The following is a 12,500-nucleotide window of genomic DNA, read 5'->3' as shown; positions in this document are numbered from 1 at the left end:
TCCTTAGGAGTCATCACTTTTCTTACTATGTGTGCCGTTTCTAGGATCACACTCTTCTGCATGAGGCCCGGAGCTACTTCAGCCTCTAGTTTTTTCCAGATTCCTTTTCAGGATCTTGGGATCGTGCCTAGTGCTCCTATGATTATGGGTACGATTTCCACTGGCATATCCCATATCCTTTATTATTTCTATTTCAGATCTTGATACTTATCCATTTTTTCCCTCTCTTTCTCTTCAACTCTATTATTATTATTATTATTATTATTATTGTTTTTTTTTTTTTGTGCTCTTACACAGTCCTCCAATTCGACTGGGTGGTATTTACGGGTATTTTGTGTGGGGTTCCGGGTTGCATCCTGCCTCCTTAGGAGTCCATCACTTTTTCTTACTATGTTGCCGTCCTCTAGCCTGTCTCTTGGATCACACTCTGCATGAGTCCTGGAGCTACTTCAGCCTCTAGTTTTTCTAGATTCCTTTTCAGGGATCTTGGGATCGTGCCTAGTGCTCCTATGATTATGGGTACGATTTCCACTGGCATATCCCATATCCTTCTTATTTCTATTCTCAGATCTTGATACTTATCCATTTTTTCCCTCTCTTTCTCTTCAACTCTGGTGTCCCATGGTATTGCGACATCAATGAGTGATACTTTCTTCTTGACTTTGTCAATCAACGTCACGTCTGGTCTGTTTGCACGTATCACCCTATCCGTTCTGATACCATAGTCCCAGAGGATCTTTGCGTGATCGTTTTCTATCACTCCTTCAGGTTGGTGCTCGTACCACTTATTACTGCAAGGTAGCTGATGTTTCTTGCACAGGCTCCAGTGGAGGGCTTTTGCCACTGAATCATGCCTCTTTTTGTACTGGTTCTGTGCAAGTGCCGGGCATTCACTTGCTATGTGGTTTATGGTTTCATTTTTCGTATTGCACTTCCTACATATGGGAGAGATGTTATTTCCGTCTATCGTACTTTGAACATATCTGGTTCTTAGGGCCTGATCTTGTGCCGCTGTTATCATTCCTTCAGTTTCCTTCTTGAGCTCTCCCCTCTGTAGCCATTGCCAATTGTCATCGCTGGCTAGTTCTTTAGTCTGTCTCATGTATTGTCCGTGCATTGGTTTGTTGTGCCAGTCCTCTGTTCTTTCTGTCTTTCTCCTGTCTCTGTATATTTCTGGGTCTTCGTCTACTTTTATAGGTCCTTCTTCCCATGCACTCTTTAGCCACTCGTCTTCACTGGTTTTCAGATATTGCCCCAGTGCTCTGTTTTCGATGTTGACGCACCCTCTATACTTAGTAGTCCTCTCCCTCCTTCCTTTCGTGTTATGTATAGTCTGTCCGTATTTGCTCTTGGGTGTAGTGCTTTGTGTATTGTCATTTGTTTCCTGGTTTTCTGATCAATGCTGCGGAGTTCTGCCTTCGTCCATTCCACTATTCCTGCGCTGTATCTGATTACTGGCACTGCCCATGTGTTTATGGCTTTTATCATATTTCCGGCGTTGAGTTTTGACTTGAGTATCGCCTTGAGTCTCTGCTATATTCTTTCCTGATCATGTCCTTCATCTCTTGGTGTTTTATATCTCCTCCTTCCATTATTCCCAGGTATTTGTATCCTGTCTCATCTATGTGTTTGATGTTGCTCCCATCTGGTAGCTTTATCCCTTCAGTTCTCGTTACTTTGCCTTTTTGTATGTTGACTAAGGCGCATTTTTCTATTCCAAACTCCATCCTGATGTCCCCAGATACAATCCTTACAGTCTGGATTAGGGTATCTATTTCCTTGATGCTCTTACCATACAGCTTGATGTCGTCCATGAACATCAGATGGTTGATTTTGTTGCCTCTTTTCTTGAGTTGGTACCCGGCATCCATCTTCTGTAGTACTTTTGTCATGGGAATCATGGCTACTACGAAGAGTAGTGGGGACAGTGAGTCGCCCTGGAAGATCCCTCTCCTGATATTAACCTCTGCTAGTCTTATTCCAGAGCTTGTAAGTATTGTATTCCAGTTGTGCATTGTATTTTTGAGGAAGCTGATGGTATTTTCCTCTGCCCCATATATTTTCAGGCATTCTATTAGCCATGTGTGTGGTATCATGTCGAAGGCTTTCTTATTATTATTATTATTATTATTATTATTATTATTATTATTATTATTATTATTATTATTATTATTATTATTATTATTATTTTTCTTCTCTATCACAGTCCTCCAATTGGACTGGGTGGTATTTATTTATAGTGTTGGGTTCCGGGTTGCATCCTGCATCCTTAGCAGTCCATCACTTTTCTCACTATATGAGCTGTTTTAAGGATCACACTCTTCTGCATGAGATCTGGAGCTACTTCAACCTCTAGTCTTTCCAGATTCCTTTTCAGGGATCTTGGAATCGTGCTTAGTGTTCCTATGATTATGGGTACGATTTCCACTGGCATATCCCATATCCTTCTATTTCTATTTTCAGGTCTTGATATTTATCCATTTTTTCACTTTCTTTCTCTTCAACACTTATTATTATTATTATTATTATTATTATTATTATTATTATTATTATTAATTATTATTATTATTATATTATTAAAAACTTATAGTAGCATGATTCGTGAAATGGAGAAATACATAGTTATTTACTGGTACAAAGAGAATTACTTTTCAAATATATTTGTACCCCATTCATAACTGTGGAATTGTTTCGCCATTATTATTATTATTATTATTATTATTATTATTATTATTATTATTATTATTATTATTATTATTATTATTATTATTATTATTGTTGTTGTTGTTGTTGTTGTTGTTGTTGTTGTTGTTGTTGTTGTTAGTAGTAGTAGTAGTAGTAGTATTACTATGAGATTCAGGGCCTCTGTAACACGGTTTTTTCGCAATAACTTTTTATCTATGCATTTCATAAATATAACGCTTATTCAGAATACATATTATATCAACACATAAATTTTGAGTGTATTCTGCACTACGTAGGTTGAATAAATTTGGTACTTATAATGTAAAAGTGACCTTTTTTGAAGACGGGCCAACTTACTCAGAGAAAAGGTTTCGAACGCACTCGTTACGTAACTTATGACATCATTTCTTCCTTCTTTCTCGATGGATGATTGGCTATACGTAACGAAGGCTAAACCTCTGGCAACAGTGACATACAAATTTAAATACAAGCAAAGCAGTACACCTTTATGAACTCTGGAACCTCTCCACTGATAATTGTCATAATGAACAAACCAACAAAATATGTTAATAAATACAAAAACACATCGATTATTAGTCTAACTCCCAAAATAAGTTTCCAAAGAAATTACAGTCTACTTTATAGGTCACAATCAGGTTGACAAGATGTAGGGAATAGTTGGTAATTACCAAAAATATAGTAGACAAGCTTGATTTGATAACTGCTATATCCAATGTCAAGCAATTTTTATTTATTGGCTATCTACCTATTTACTGAAAAAAATAGCCGGTACCGTATATTGGCTTTAAACCTTCACCAATAATTATCGTCTGAATGGTGACTTCATGAGGCTCCACCCACTTTCGCCTCGTTATAACACTGAAGGCTACCATGGGCATTGTTGGATTAGAAAATTTAACTTCTGGCTATAAAAACTAATTTCTCGAGTAGTTGTAAGAAGTGCTAAATGATCCTCAAGGATCCCAGCAGTTGGCCTAAACGTTTAATTCATGTATATTACTGCTATACTGTTGCGGCACTACTGCTACAGTAGTATTACTACACTAGCGCTGATACCCCACCCACATCTATGTATTGTTCCGCCATTCATAAAGTCTTTGGGTTTCAGAGCCGATGGAATTTCTGTCTGGTGGATGGGCGGGGCAACATTTAGTCAAAAGGTGTTTGTTTACCTTGCTTACGTAATGAATGTTTTTCGACTCTTGGCTCGTAATCATTGGCCATGGCGTCGGCTAGATCATTTTTACTCTATAAAAATTAAAACTATCGGGTTTAGGTTATTGATAATGCTGACAAAATTTGTGTGTGGTTGTAAAATATACATATGTCTACTTTCAGCTACATCCGATGCTTTGACAAGGAGCAAAGTCCAAAAAAACCGTGTTACAGAGACCCTGAATCTCATAGTAGGCTAATACTACCACTAAGTAAACTTTGAAATGGAAATTATCTTTCAAACTTCCCATAAATTATTGCGAAGTCTTTTCAATTCCTCCTAAAGACAGTTGTCATTTTGCCTTAAAAAATAAATAGATAAATAGATAAAACGTAATTCAGGCAGCTTTACAAAATGAAGTCTCCCCCATGAACAGTTATTTTCCTGGGATAAATTCCAATACCATTTAACCGTCATACGATAAAATTGTATTTAAATTTTACAAAACCCTGGAGTGGCATTTTCACCTGCATTATTCTGCTGAATGCTTTCATGCAATGAATGCATCGCGTGTCTTGCTAACTTTTTCCATATGGGTTTCATTAAGTTGCAAGAATCGTCTATAGTAATGCTATGCATTACTACCCCAATAGTGTCTTCGTTGCTTTTAAATATTTCTTTATCTATTTATTGATTTATTGATTTAAATGAGCTCTCTTCTTTCGGTTTAGCCATTTTTTTCCTCTTTCTTCTTTCGATTGAGCAACATAACATTCTTTGGAGGCTTGAATTTCAAGGCAGCGGCCTCTGTGGTGGGCTTGTTCCATACGAATAATAATAATAAAATAATAATAATAATAATAATAATAATAATAATAATAATAACATAAACATAAACATCATCATACCAACAACAACAACAACAATAATAATAATAATAATAATAATAATAATAATAATAATAATAATAATAATAATAATAATAATAATAGCAAGAAAAGTGATGGACTCTTAAGGGGGCAGGATGCAACCCGGAACCCCACACTATAAATACACCCAGTCGAATTGGAGGACTGTGAAAAAAAATAAGTAAATAAATAAATAAAATAATAATAATAATAATAATAATAATAATAATAATAATAATAATAATAATAATAATAATAATAATAATAATAATAGGCTTTGTTAAAAATGATTGCTGCTTCAGCACTATTAATCTTGTAGAGTCTTCTCTATTTTTCTGATGACGGCTTTCTCGTTGTTGTTTATACTGGCATGGTAAAATTCGGTTGAGTCATTTGATTTATTATTGCTTATAAAATTCTCTCTCTCTCTCTCTCTCTCTCTCTCTCTCTCTCTCTCTCTCTCTCTCCTCTCTCTCCAACGCGACGTTTCCTCCTGATCCGCAGGACATTCTTAAGCGATGACTGCTAAGGGACTGAATTCAAGTGTTGTTGTTGTTGTTTAAGATTAAGCTGGCTTTATGCCTGCACGGGCTCTTGCTCAAGAGCAATGTTGTTGTTAAAGATTAAGCTGGCTTTATGCCAGCACGAGCTCTTGCTCACAGAGCAGCCCGTAGAAGAGCAATGGCGAGTCCTTCTTCTAAATCGTGGTGTTGCGGGCTCTCGAGTACGTTATAGAGAAGCTCTCCGGCAGGTCGAGTTTTCATTGGTTCCTGGGAAGGTGACTCATACGGCGAGCGTTTATGTACCACTTGTCAAGGGCGGCTCGTGTTTCTCGGTTTACAAGTACATTAGGGAGGAAGAGAGAAGGAACATCCCACTCCCGGAGGATATAAAACTTTTCTACAAGGCCTTCATGCACCACCAATACAAAGAGGACGAAGCAGCCATGAAGAAAATAATAGAGGAACACGTCCGCCCTATGGAGGAAGGGAAGAGAGTGCCCCTTATTATTTACTATAAGAATCGGCGTACGAAGGACCTCCTGATGAAAAACAACCCCTCCCCGCCCGTAGGAGACCCCCTAAAGCAGTCCAACGTTGTCTACCGATACGTATGCCCCGCCCAAGGATGCCCTGGGATTTACATCGGCATGACGACGATGCGCCTTTCTAAAAGGATCTTCTGCCACGTCTAGGAGGGCGCCATTAGGCAGCTCGCCCTTGCTTTACACCAGCAAGACATCACAAGAGACGACATCATCAGGAATGTCAAAATCATCGGGAGAGCCCCTAACCCGCAACATCTGCGCCTCCTAGAAGCGCTGCTTATATTCGAGCAAAAGCCTCCCCTTAATACCACTCAAGAAGCGTTCCTGATACCGCGTGTGTGAGGAGGACCGCCCCCCCCCCCCCCCCCCCCCCCACCTCCCCCCCCCCAACCCCCCCCCCCCCCCCCCCCCCTCCCCCCCCCCCCCCCCCCCCCCCCCCCCCCCCCCCCCCCCCCCCAACATTCCCCCCCCCCCCCCCCCAACCCCCTCCCCCCAACGAAAGTACTAGAGTGCATGAAACAAACACCGGACGTGAAGCACATTATCAGAATAATACCAGGGGTGACGTCACTTAGGTAGAAGTTAATGAAGAGGCTCCCAGTGATACCCCCCACCTGAGAAGGTCTGCAAGACTCGTAAACGCTCGCCGTATGAGTCACCTTCCCAGGAACTAATGAAAACCCGACCTGCCGGAGAGGTTCTCTATACCGTACTCGAGAGCCCGCAACACCACGATTTAGAAGAAGGACTCGCCACTCTACGGGCTGCTCTTGAGCAAGAGCCCGTGCTGGCATAAAGCCAGCTTAATCATTAACAACAACAACACTCGAATTCAGTGTCTTAGCAGTCATCGCTTGAGAATGTCCTGCGGATCAGGAGGAAACGTCGCGTTGGAGAGAGAGAGAGAGAGAGAGAGAGAGAGAGAGAGAGAGAGAGAGAGAATTGTATAAGCAATAATAAATCAAATGACTCAACCGAATTTTACCATGCCCTTTGGTGCGTTGCTCGCCAGTATAAGCAACAACGAGAAAGCCGTCATCAGAAAAATAGAGAAGACTCTCTACAAGATTAATAGTGCTGAAGCAGCAATCATTTTTAACAAAACATGTCTACGAGAGGGTCTCCTTCCGAAAAATAATAATAATAATAATAATAATAATAATAATAATAATAATAATAATAATAATAATAATTCTGTAGATATTTCTTTGCATGGAAAGAGGATGCCCATTCCATCAGCAGTTTCCATCTTTCGTATATATTTTTACTCGAATTCTCATTCAGTTGCTTAAGTTAAAAGGAAATTATGGCCGCTTGAGCAGAGGAGAAGAGCAGACCAGAGCTTCTGGTTAAAACAGCTTTCAAGTCTTTGTCTCCGAACTTTGGTAATTACGAACTTTATTCTGCCCAAGGAAATAACGCTTCGGCAAAAACAAAAACAAAACAAAAAATTAAAAATCTATCCTTGCAATGAGTTGGAATTAAGAGAAGTCGTTCGCTTCGTAAGGACACTCTCTTTTCTGTTCCCTTTTCGAAATTTCAGGAGTTCAAATGATTAATGTGTTTTTTTTTTATTTATTTATCTCAAAATCAAAAGTTATGAATGGATACGGCTTTATGATGCGTCAATTTCCATTATGATGGTAATTTAGGGCTGATTTATTTGCGTAAATGAACTTGATTGGTTTTAAGTTCGATACGTAAGCACGTCTGTAATTCTGTTGGCATTATGTAATTCCAGTTACAGGAACCATTGCTTCTATTGATGAAAACCTCTCTCTCTCTCTCTCTCTCTCTCTCTCTCTCTCTCTCTCTCTCTCTCTCTCCTACAATAACCGTGGTTTATTTTGAATGTTGATTCATTCTTTTCAATGTCTTTTTATGTTATCTTTATTTATTGATCTGTTTATAATTATTTAGATCTAGGACATGCTGATGAAAAGGGGGTGTGGATGGGGCGGGGGGAGAGCTGATATATGCTTACGAACACATGTTTATTATTAATGTTACAAATACGCCCAGGTCCAGTACCTCAAATATTTATTTCCGAAAAATTAATCATATGAATATGTGAATAAATAAATATAAATAGATAAACTCAATAGAAAACAAATAAGTAAAAAAAAGCAAAAAAATATTAAAATGTTCAGTGAAATCTGAAATATAATTGTCTTCAAGCAACGCAAAGTTATTTAGTAAATGAACAGGATGTTCATTATTGTAATTATAAACATCAAAACAAGTGACGGTTATTGTAAGTTATGGAGAGAGAGAGAGAGAGAGAGAGAGAGATTAAATAAAATAGCAAGTAAAGCGAGGACGAAAACCACGCAAGATAGTAGAGTATGTGTTAAAAGAGAGAGAGAGGAGAGAGAGAGAGAGAAGAGAGAGAGAGAGAGAGAGAGAGAGAAATTAAATGAAATAGTAAGTAAAGCAGCGATAGTGACCACACAAGATAATAGAGGATATGTGTTGAAAAAAAAGGAGAGAGAGAGAGAGAGAGAGAGAGAGAGAGAGAGAGCCAATAAAATGGAATGGTGCAGAAGGGAAAACCAAGAAAGAGAAAACGAGACGAGGCAATTTCCAGAGAAAGCAGAAAATCCTGTAGGTCTTCCGTGGGACAGGTGTGAGACAAATGATTGACGGAGGCAGAGAATGGGAAACAAAAGGAGAGAGAGAGAGAGAGAGAGACCCGAAAATCGTAAGGAACGGCATGAAAGGAATATGAAGAATAGGTGTTGACGGATGAAACGAAGTTAGTCTAAAAGAAACAGAGGGAGAGAGAGAGAGAGAGAGTAGAGAGCGAGAGAAAATCGTCACGAAACGGAAGAAAGAACGGAACAGAGAACAATTGCAAGTGATATAATGAAAGCGAACACAACGTAAAAATACAATGAATGCATGGGTGTTTGAAAGGGACAGTAAGAGACGGAGAAAGACGCGAAAGTAAAGATGAATACAGTGCCGTCAGTGCACCTCATTGGGTACAATGTAGGCACACACACACACACACACACACACACACACACACATATATATATATATATATATATATATATATATATATATATATATATATATATATATATAAAGTTTGTCCCTAAAAACGCCAAAATACGTAGCACTTTGGGCTTACCTCCGATTTCGGCCCCATTACTTAAGGTTCTTTGCAGTTTCCGCTCGGCCCCTAGCTGCGACTACTTTCATTCCTTTTACTGTACCTCCGTTCATAATCTCTTTCTTCCATCTGACTGTCCACCCTCTCCTAACAATTGTTTCACAGTGCAACTGCTGCGAGGTTTTCCTCCTGTAACACCTTTCAAACCTTTGACTGTCAGTTTCCGTTTCAGCTCTGAATGGTCTTAGTTGCCCCAGTGCTTGGCATCATGCCAAATCTATATAAATCAAATCAAAATCACAGCTCGAAGTGAGTGAATGGAAAGAGATCCTCTAGCGGGCAGTTGATGAAATGTACTACGATTTAATAATGATGAAATATGTCTATTGAAGTCAGTGGTACTGTTTGCAGAAACTAGTATCTTCTGTGAATAAGTCTATACTTCTATTTCTCTTCAGGAAAGCTTCTCAGGAATAAGGGAAAATTAATTCGGGGTTTTTTCTATTTACTGTTTTTTTCTAGAGTCGGCGGACTTTTTCCCCAACCGTCTTGGCGGAATACAAGCGTTAATAATTGGACGTTGATTGATGAGTTAGAAAAATGAAACTATTTGCCTCTAGTCATATTTTTGTAGTAAAAAAAGAAAGCCATACCATTAATTCATAAATCATTACTTCGTTTCGAAACTTAGCATAATCTGTGAGAGAAAATGATGATTTGCAAACGCTGATATTGGCAGGTAGCAGATTCTGTCGTGTGCTGAAGCACTAGGAAGTAAAATGTCAAATGAAAAGCCTAGTAGAAATCTTTACATTTTATATCCGTTTAATTTCAGGGAAGCAAAATTTGTCCACACTTTATGAATATGTATCCCTTGGATATATCACGAACAAAAACTTAATAAGAAGGAAATACTTTTAGTCTCGGTCATTCCCCGACGCCTCAAAATTCCGTCAGAGAAGCTTTAAAGAGCTTACTATGAGATTCAGGGCTTCTGTAACACGGTTTTTTCGCAATAACTTTTTATCTATGCATTTCATAGATATAACGCTTATTCAGAATACTCATTATATCTACACATAAAGTTTGACTGTATTCTGCATTACGTAGGTTGAATAAATTTGGGACTTATAATGTAAAAGTGGCTTTTTTTGAAGACGGGCCAACTTACTCAGAGATAAGGTTTCGAACGCACTCGTTACGTAACTTATGACAGCATTTCTTCCCTCTTTCTCGATGGATGATTGGCTATACGTAATGAAGGCTATACCTCTGGCAACAATGACATACAAATTTAAATACAAGCAAAGCAGTACACCTTTATGAACTCTGAATCCTCTCCACTGATAATTGTCATAATGAACAAACCAACAAAATATGTTAATAAATACAAAAACACTTCGATTATTAGTCTAACTCTCAAAATAAGTGTCCTAAGAAATTATAATCTACTTTATAGGTCACAATCAGATTGACAAGATGTAGGGAATAGTTGGTAATTTTCAAAGACATAGTAGACAAGCTTGATTTGATAACTGCTGTATCCAATGTCAAGCAATTTTTATTTATCGGCTATATACCTATGTGCTAAAAAAAAAAAAAAAAAAAAAAAAAATAGCCGGTACCGTGTTTTGGCTTTAAACCTTCACCAATAATTATCGTCAGAATGATGGCTTCATGAGGCTCCACCCACTTTGGCCACGTTGTAATTCAGGATAACACTGAAGGCTATCATGGACATTGTTGTATTAGAAAATCTAACTTCTGGCTATAAAAACTCATTTCTCGAGTAGTTGTAAGAAGTGCTAAATGATCATCAAGGATCCCAGCAGTTGGCCTAAACGTTTAATTCATGTATATTGCTGCTATTACTAATTTTGCGGCACTAGTAGGAATCTGCAGGAATTCGAGTCCCACTTCAATGTTTCGAGAGAGAGAGAGAGAGAGAGAGAGAGAGAGAGAGAGAGAGAGAGAGAGAGAGAGAGAGAGATGCGAAATGTTAATAATAAGAAATATCTTGTGCTGTAGTTGATAGAAATATGTTGTTGCGCCGGTATAAAGCAGATATAATAATAATAATAATAATAATAATAATAATATAATAATAATAATAATAATAATAATAATAATAATAATAGTAAACTGAAAGAGATGGCAGAAAAAAGGCTAAGAAGCAAGAAAACAAGGGAGGAACTCAACGAGAAATACAAAGTACAAGAGAGGGGACTAAACAACACAATAGAAGATGTAAAACAGAGGCTTAAGGCCAAAGCATACAAGATCCAACGGTACAAGAACAGGAATAAGGGATACCAACAGAACAAACTATTCGGCACCAACCAGAAAAGACTATACAGCCAACTAAGAGGGGAAGACAACCACCCAGAAATTCCTGAGGCCGAACCAAGTAAGAGACTCTGGGAAAACATATGGAGCAATCCGGTATCACACAACAAACATGCAACATGGCTCCAGGAAGTCAAGGAAGAAGAAACAGGGAGAATAAAACAATGATTCACAGAGATCACGACAGACACAGTCAGACACCAACTAAAGAAAATGCCAAACTGGAAAGCCCCAGGTCCCGATGAAGTCCATGGATACTGGCTCAAAAACTTCAAGGCCCTACACCCACGAATAGCAGAACAACTCTAGCATTGTATCTCAAATCACCAAGCACCCAAATGGATGACCACAGGAAGAACATCCTTAGTACAAAAAGACAAGAGTAAGGGAAATATAGCCAGTAACTACAGGCCTATCACCTGCCTACCAATAATGTGGAAGTTACTAACAGGTATCATCAGTGAAAGGCTATACAACTACCTAGAGGAGACAAACACCATCCCCCACCAACAGAAAGGCTGCAGAAGGAAGTGTAGGGGCACAAAAGACCAGCTCCTGATAGACAAAATGGTAATGAAGAACAGTAGGAGAAGGAAAACCAACTTAAGCATGGCATGGATAGACTATAAGAAAGCCTTCGACATGATTGTATCGGGGGACATCAGGATGGAGTTTGGAATAGAAAAATGCGCCTTAGTCAACATACAAAAAGGCAAAGTAACGAGAACTGAAGGGATAAAGCTACCAGATGGGAGCAACATCAAACACATAGATGAGACAGGATACAAATACATGGGAATAATGGAAGGAGGAGATATAAAAAAACACCAAGAGATGAAGGACACGATCAGGAAAGAATATATGCAGAGACTCAAGGCGATACTCAAGTCAAAACTCAACGCCGGAAATATGATAAAAGCCATAAACACATGGGCAGTGCCAGTAATCAGATACAGCGCAGGAATAGTCGAATGGACGAAGGCAGAACTCCGCAGCATAGATCAGAAAACCAGGAAACATATGACAATACACAAAGCACTACACCCAAGAGCAAATACGGACAGACTATACATAACACGAAAGGAAGGAGGGAGAGGACTACTAAGTATAGAGGACTGCGTCAACATCGAAAACAGAGCACTGGGGCAATATCTGAAAACCAGTGAAGACGAGTGGCTAAAGAGTGCATGGGAAGAAGGACTAATAAAAGCAGACGAA

This window comes from Macrobrachium nipponense, chromosome 13 (genome assembly GCF_015104395.2).
Source record: "Macrobrachium nipponense isolate FS-2020 chromosome 13, ASM1510439v2, whole genome shotgun sequence".
Taxonomy (NCBI): Eukaryota; Metazoa; Arthropoda; class Malacostraca; order Decapoda; family Palaemonidae; genus Macrobrachium; species Macrobrachium nipponense.
Note: the sequence above shows the minus strand (reverse complement) of the source record.